We start from the raw sequence: 8,079 nt of genomic DNA on the forward strand, positions 1-8,079 counted from the left end.
TTAATCAACTTTTAATAATATTTAATTTTTTTTATTAAAACATATCTCTAAAAATCATATCTATAAATAAATTTAATTTAAATTTTTAAAACAAAAAATTTTTTAACTTCTCTCCCACTTCATAATTAGTTATTAGGAGAGTTTAAGAGAGAAGATGTAGCTGGTATAGTCATAAAAATTGTGTGTTTATTTTTCAATTGTAACATATCTAATAGTATAATATTATATACAAAATATTTTTAAAACACATCCAAAATCGTAAAAATCTAGTTTTTAAATATAAATGTTTTCAAAATCGTTAAATTCTAGTTTTTGCGACTTTCTAGTGATAAATAGTCGAATATAATTATATACACAAGTTAAAATATTTTCAATTGTAGTTTCTTTTTCAATTGTAACACATCTAAAATTATTAAGTTATACACAAAATATTTTTAAAACACATCCAAAATCATAAATCTAAAATTTAAATTTAAACATTAAAAATAATTGTAATACATCTAAAATTTATGAAGTTATACAGAAAACATTTTTGAAACACATCCAAAATCATAAATCTAAAATCTAAATTTAAACATTAAAAAAATAATTGTAACACATCTAAAATTATGAAGTTATACAAAAAATATTTTTAAAACACTTCTAAAATACAGAAATTGCACATGCAAAAATAATTTAACGTTGCAATATATATGAAAATCTCTTCAAGCTATTTTATTCGATTTTTTATTTTAAAAAAAATCAAAATTTATAGAGAATAATAAAAAAAGTAATGGTATCAAAAACCCATCCAAAACTTAGATAAGTTATGCGCCTCTGGTTTTCGACATGGGCAAATGTGACTTTTCTGCTTCTTTGAGTGTTTTGTACGGGTTTAGTTAATAATTTGATGGTTTAAGGTTTATTTTATAATTTTAAAATCAAAATTTTGAATTTTGAATAATTTGATTTTTAGATATGTATTTAAATTATAATATATTAATAATTAAATATATTAAATCTAAAATAGAAATTTAAAATTTAAATTTCAAATTTTAATTTTTTTAGATTGTATTTTGAATGTGTATTTAATTTTAAAAAGACAGTAAATATATTCATAATTTTTAGATGTGTTTGTTTTAATTTTTTTAAATTATTATAATTAAAGGCCGAATATTGTACCATTTTTAAAGGATACCTAGTTGAATTATTTTTTCATAGTCACTTAAAAGCTGTGGATTCGAGTCTTAATATCTTTGGTAAAAAAAATTAAAATTATTAATTTTTTAAAAATATTTTTAAATTTTTTTAATTTTATTATCAAAAATAGTGGAAAAATTATACACGTGGATGGTTCATCAACAACACTAAATTAGAAAATATTAATATTATATTAAAATTAAGAAAGTATCATATAAATCAAATTAAAAATTAGTTAAAAGTGAGAAATATCAAATATCTCATCTTTATGTACCATCGTATTCTTAATAGATTATTTATTAAAGAAGTGTTTTGTTTTGTTATGGATCCGGCAGGCAGAGAAACAAGAAAATTTGTGTCTCGAATATATTAAAAAGAATACTTTTTGTTAACAATCCAACTCTTAGTAAGTTATAACTGATGCTAATAGTAGGGACTACGGAGTCACGGAGTTATTAATTTATTAACTTGTGAAACTCCATACCCTGTATTAATATATATAAATATGAGCCTGTTGCACTATTAAAAGCGGATATGTTATCATGTAACGGCATCGGTAAACGGCGTATGCATAATTAAAATGCATAGAAGAGTAAGTATATATTCATTAAACAGAAAGACGAAGTAAATCCAAACATGTCGTACATAATGTCATTAGGGCTTAGTTTATACATAAGAAGAGAGTACAACAGTTATAACCATTATACAAACTCAGATACAGTCATCCTAAAAATTTAGACAGAATAGACATATGCAAATATATTACATATGACACTTCGAGTCCTGTCTATAAAGAAAAGTCTCTAATTTAGTACCGAAGCTAACATAAAAGAAATAAAGTCCTACCTCTAAGCAAAAAGTTAACAAAAGAAAGCTAACAATTTAATTATAGATCTCTAATTATTTCTTTTTTCTTCGATTCTATTATTTAGCTCTATTAATATTATCTCGAATTCACACTTGCTAAACCTAAAGCTATTGGTTGATAAAATAATTTTATCGTTTAAATCTTAACTAATTAATCAAATCTCCTTTTAAGTTAATATTAATCACTTCTTTACTTTTGTTTTGTTGTCCATCAAAATCAAATAAGTTAAATCACAAATCGATTTTACAAATTAATAAAACCATAAAAATCCAATTTTCTTTAACCCAGTTATCAGACTAACTTTATTTCTATTTTAAGTTCAAAACTCTCCTAAAGAGACTCCAAATCGCTGTGTCTTTCAATCAAAATCTTGATTTAACTTTATTTCTATTTTAAGTTCAAAACTCTCCTAAAGAGACTCCAAATCACTGTGTCTTTCAATCAAAATCTTAATTGCAACATCATAATCGTTTAATTTATTCTTAAAACTATCATTTCCATTGCTTTAAATTCGTTAAAGAACCCCAAAATAAAATTTTTTAATAAAAAATAATCAAATAATACTCATTTTGTTAAACCAAGTTTTCTAAAACTAACTTCAACCTCATTTTCAAGCTTAAAAATTTTTTAAAAGACTAAAAAATTATTTGTATACTTAAATAATCATTTTCATTACTTTAAATTTCACTAAACCTCTGAAAAAACATAACTCTTTAGTTTGAAATAATTAAGTTTAACATCAAAATAAAGTCTCAAACTTTTATGAAAATAGTATCGATTTTCATTATTTTTAACATTCAATTTTCATTCAAACTCTTATAAAATTTTCGACAGAACCTCCACTAAAACTCAGACTTTGCGACCCTTCAAAGGTCCCATCCAAATAAACATCTCTCAAACTCTTCTCAACTTTTCTAATGCCCCACAATTTCTTAACGTGTAAGTATCCTTGGCTTATTGTTATCCTTAATTGTCTTTAAGTTATTAAAATTTTACACATTAGGTCAACAAACAAATTGTTCAAGTACTAATCCATCCACCAAGAGGCTTCAAACATTGTTACTAAGTAATTTTATTATTAGATATTTTTCAATATTTAATCAACTTCAACTCAATCATTCAAAACAAGCTTCAATCATTGTTACTAAACTTTTAAAGCATTCCAAATTTGTACCTGATGACTTGCATCATCTATCTATTTTCTCATATAGTTGTAGCAAAGAATAAGTGAATTCTCACTGAATGGATGTAGTATTAATGGATATATTATGAATTATTGGAACACTGCTTTGAAATTCTGTATTGCATGAATTTCAGGAGAAAAAAAGGGCAAAGAGGATGCAAATAAGCAAGGGATGCTGGGCGTGTCCCAGGCATGGCACTCCAAAACATCAAAGCTGGCGTGTCCACATGCATGCTTGGGTGTGGCACGCCATGCTAGTTATCCAGAGAGGTTATCTTGGTGCAACATTGAAGGCGTGTCCACTGGCGCTGGCGAAGGCGTGACACGCTAAGTTCTCAAAGCTAGAGTGTCCATGGGCGTGCCTGGGTGTGGCACGCCAGGCTTGTTATCCAGAGAGGTTATCCTGGTGCAGCATTGAGGGCGTGCCCACTGGCGCTTGCGAAGCCGTGGCACGCCAGGCTTGTTGAACAGAAAGGCAAAAGTGGTGCAGCATTGAGGGCGTGTCCACTGGAGCTTGCGAAGCCGTGGCATGCCAAGTTCTCAAATATGGCGTGTCCATGGGCATGCCTGGGTGTGGAACGACAGACTTGTTGAACAAAAAGGCAATATTTGTGCAGCATTGAGGGCGTGTCCACTGGCGCTTGTGAAGGCGTGGAATGCCAAGTTCTCAAAGCTAGCATGTCCACGGGCGTGCCTGGGCGTGTCACGCCAGGCTTGTTGAATAGAAAGGTAGTATTGGTGCAGCAGTATGGGCGTGCCTGCTGGCATGTCCTAGGCGTGGCACGCCAAACACTCAATGCTGGCGTGTCCACGGGCATGGCACGCCAGGCTTAACTTCCAAAGGAGAGTCTTGAAGGAAATAACAAAAGGCGTGGCCCCTGGCGTGCTCGAAGGCGTGGCATGCCTAGCCATCAACACTAGCGTGTCTACAGACGTGCCCGGGCATGGCACGCGAGGCTGAATAACCAAAAGAGGATCCTAGAGCTACCAAAATGGGTGTCTCACTGCAAGCTTAGTGCGTGGCACGCCAATGCACCTTCATGGGCGTGCATTGTGGAGTGGCACGCCACTCAACACACCTTCATTTAGCAAGTGATGAGTTTGAAAATTTCTAATTTAATTTGATGATGATCAAACATTATTAATATGATTAATTACAAAATTATTAATATAGTTTACATGTAACATTTGCTAATTAATGATTTTGTTGATGTAGTTTTTTATAATAGGCCGAAAAGGAAAGAAAATGTTGCAAGCCCAAGTGTGAATTTTTATTTAGCATTGGTTCAAAAATTTCCAATGAAGTGTAGCTGAATTATTATTCTTGTTATTGGGCCAAAATTGTTCTTAATTAGCCCAAATTAAATTTGATGGAAAGATCCATTAACTTGGTCCAAATTGATAAAAAGAGAGAAGGAGATCCATGCATGCCTCTACGGAAGTCAAACTTACCTTTGGATGGGTTTCAAATTTTGTTCTATTACACTTAATGCAGACATTGGAAAATGGAAAGAGAAATTGAAAAAATGATGTGATAGCATTAAGTGCACTACGCACTTCTAGGCTTGGGTTTCAAAACTAATTAATCATTTCACTCTCTTTCCTAGCTTCACTAAAAGCATTTCAAAATCTTCTCTCTTCTTTCACTAATTTCTCTTCTCTTTCGGTCATATCAAACACAGAGAAAGCATGGAGGCTATGGCTAGACACCGAAAAGAAGGAGGAGCAAGTAACAAGACCATCACAATGATGGCAAGAAAAAGAAAACATAAAGTATGTAGTGGCTAAGATTTTCAACCATGAATGGTAAGATTTGGTGAAGAGATCTTGGCTTCTCCATACCCAAAAATGGATGATGAAGATTTTGGTCAGAGAAAGATTTCTTGGAGGAATAGCTCATGTTTGCTTTTGGGTTCACTCATCAAAGAAGGTAGCTAGGGTGGCTACGTGAAAGAGGAAGCAAAAGTAGAGCAGAAGGAGCTGTCATCATCAAGCATGCATCAAGGGCTAGGAGTTCATCTTGGAGTGCAAGGCAAGATGGAAGGCTCGGATTGATGATTATTGGTGACCAAGGAAGAACAAGAGGTAATTCCATGTTGGTTATTGCATTCAGTTACTTCTCCTCTCTCTCTCTCTGGCCGAACCGGTTTGCATGAAGAAGAAGAAGTTTAGTTTGGTTTTTGGTTTCAATCGTGGAGGCTTCTCCTTTTATAAATAAGGGAGAACAGTCAAGGTTTGAAGCAAGGAGTGAGAGTGCAAGGCACAGAGTTCTCATAGCTACCTAAGCTAGCAGATTTTCTTCTCCTTCAATGTATTTTGTTTTGTAATTTTCTGTTTAATTTTGTCTGTCTTGAGTCTCATGGAAAAAGGCAAACAGTGAGGTTTAAGAAAACGCCATAGAGCGGAAAAAGGCAGAGAGTGCAAAATTAAAAGAAAAATCCATAGATGTCCTTAGAGTTCCTTTGTACATCTGTGTTGTGTTTCATGATTCTGTGGGAATTCCCTTGTAAGTTGGATTAGCACTTTACAGTTGAAAGCTTGGCAGTGACCAAGTCAAGTTCAGGATTGAGTTTAGAATTCTGGATTTGTCCCAGATAGGAAAGGTAGTTCCTAGGGAGAATTGGGCTTGTAATCAAGAATGATTATAGTGAAATTCCATTATCTTTGTGATGGAGACTGGATGTAGGTTGCACTGAACTTAGCATCTGAACCAGGATATATCTGGGTGTAATTTTCTTTCTCTTCTACTCCTTTTTTTATTTCTGCCGCACAGGAGATAAAACCATAAAATATCTCGTGCCAAGTGACGAGACAAAAAGAAAAAGTCTCGTGGCTAGGGACGAGCCAAAAATAAAAAAGTCTCCAGAAGTTGCTTCAAAGACTAGCAAGTGTTCAGAAGTGAAAAAGGGGCTAAGATTCATCCCCCCCTTCTCTTAGCCACTAAAACCATCAATTGGTATCAAAGCTTGGTCTCAAAGAGATCAAGCTTTATAGCTCGGAGAAAAGATCCAGATGGCAAAAAGCAGTGGCTTAAATCTGGTGTCCTACAACCTTACAAAAGGACAGTCAAGCAACAGACCTCCTCTTTTCAATGGGAAAAACTATACCTATTAGAAGGAGAGAATGAAGATCTTTGTGTGAGCAGTGGATTACAGACTATGGAAGATTATCCTGGAAGGTCCTTAATTCCTAACCACCACAAGTGCTGAAGGAGTAGTCTCTCTCAAACCTGAAGCAAGCTGGACCGAAGAAGACAGAAAGAAGGTGGAGCTCAATGCCAAGGCTGTCAACTTGCTCAACTGTGCTATCAGTTTCGAGGAATACCGACGAGTATCACGATGCACAACAGCAAAGGAAATCTGGGACAAACTTCAAATCACCCATGAAGGAACCACAATAGTGAAGAAGATCCGGATAGATATGTTGAACAAAGAGTATGAAATGTTTGCAATGAAGGAAGGAGAGTCTATTGATGAACTGTTCGAACGTTTCAACATCATTGTTGGCTTGGATGCTATGGGAATCAAGTATCCCTATTCTGTGCTTGTGAGAAGAGTGGTGAGATGTCTCACTAAAGAGTGGAAAACAAAAGCATTAATCATTTCTGAGAGCAGTAGTTTAGATTCCATGACATATGATGATTTGAGAGGAAACCTACTTGCTTTTGAAAATACTTATTTGAAAAAAAGATTCAAAAAAGAAAGAAATCGCTTTTACATTTGTGACTAACCCCCTGGATGATGAATCCAGTGATAATTCTTCTGAAAATGAGTTTGTTTTGTTTGCCAAAAAATTCAGAAAAATGATGAAGTTCAAGGAGAAAGGCAAAGGAAGCAGCTCTAGGAAACAAAGAAAGGATCTCAACAAGGTTACATGCTACAACTGTAAAGAAATTGGGCATTTCAAGTCAGATTGTCCTAAGTTGAAGAAAGAAGAGAAGCCAAAAAGAGGAAAGAAAAAGGGGCTGATGGCATCATGGGAGGACTTGGAAAATGACTCAGACAGTGATGAAGAATCCGAGACCAAGTCACAACCATGTCTTATGGCAGATAACTTTGAACAGGTAGTCTTTCATAATTCAAACATTGAAGATCTTCATCTTATGATAGATGATGGTGTTTTTGTGGAAAAACGAATTTCCAACACACAAATCCAACCGGCAAGTATACCGGGTCGCATCAAGTAATAATAACTCACTTAGAGTGAGGTCGATCCCACAGGGATTGATGGATCAAGCAATTTTAGTGGGTGATTAGTTTAGTCAAGCTAATATTGGTGAGTGAGATTTGTTGCAGCAGAATGTAAATAGCAGTGAACTTAAATTGCAGAAAGTAAAGTGGCAGGAAACTTAAAGAGCAAGAAAAGTAAATTGGCAAAATCTTAAATGACAAGAAATGTAAATTGCATCAAATGTAAAGGGGATTGGGTTCAGGGAATTTAAAATTCAACAAGAAAATGTAAAGAGCAATCAAACAGAGGAGTAAAAGATGAAATAAGTGTAGCAGATTTAAACAGAAATGGAAAATTTCTTGAAGAAGCAGCACAGAATGCAATTAAGCTCAATTGTGAAATTTAAAGAGACAAGTGAGGATCTCAGGGAATTAATGAGACTAGAAAACAAGTCTAGATCTCAATTCCTTCCTTGATCCAACAGAGAAGCAATTTGAAAAAGAAAATGAGATGGAAGCAGTAAAGAAAACTCAGATTCAATGCAGAAGAAGAACAAAGAGATTTCAGATCAAGTGAAACAGAATTCCTTCAATTCTTGATCCAAAATTCAAAACAGAAATGAAAACTAAGACGAGAGAACTCTCAATTCCTAATACTCCCTAGTGTGCTAGCCTCCTCT

Source organism: Arachis duranensis, chromosome 6 (assembly GCF_000817695.3).
Source record: "Arachis duranensis cultivar V14167 chromosome 6, aradu.V14167.gnm2.J7QH, whole genome shotgun sequence".
NCBI classification, from domain to species: domain Eukaryota; kingdom Viridiplantae; phylum Streptophyta; class Magnoliopsida; order Fabales; family Fabaceae; genus Arachis; species Arachis duranensis.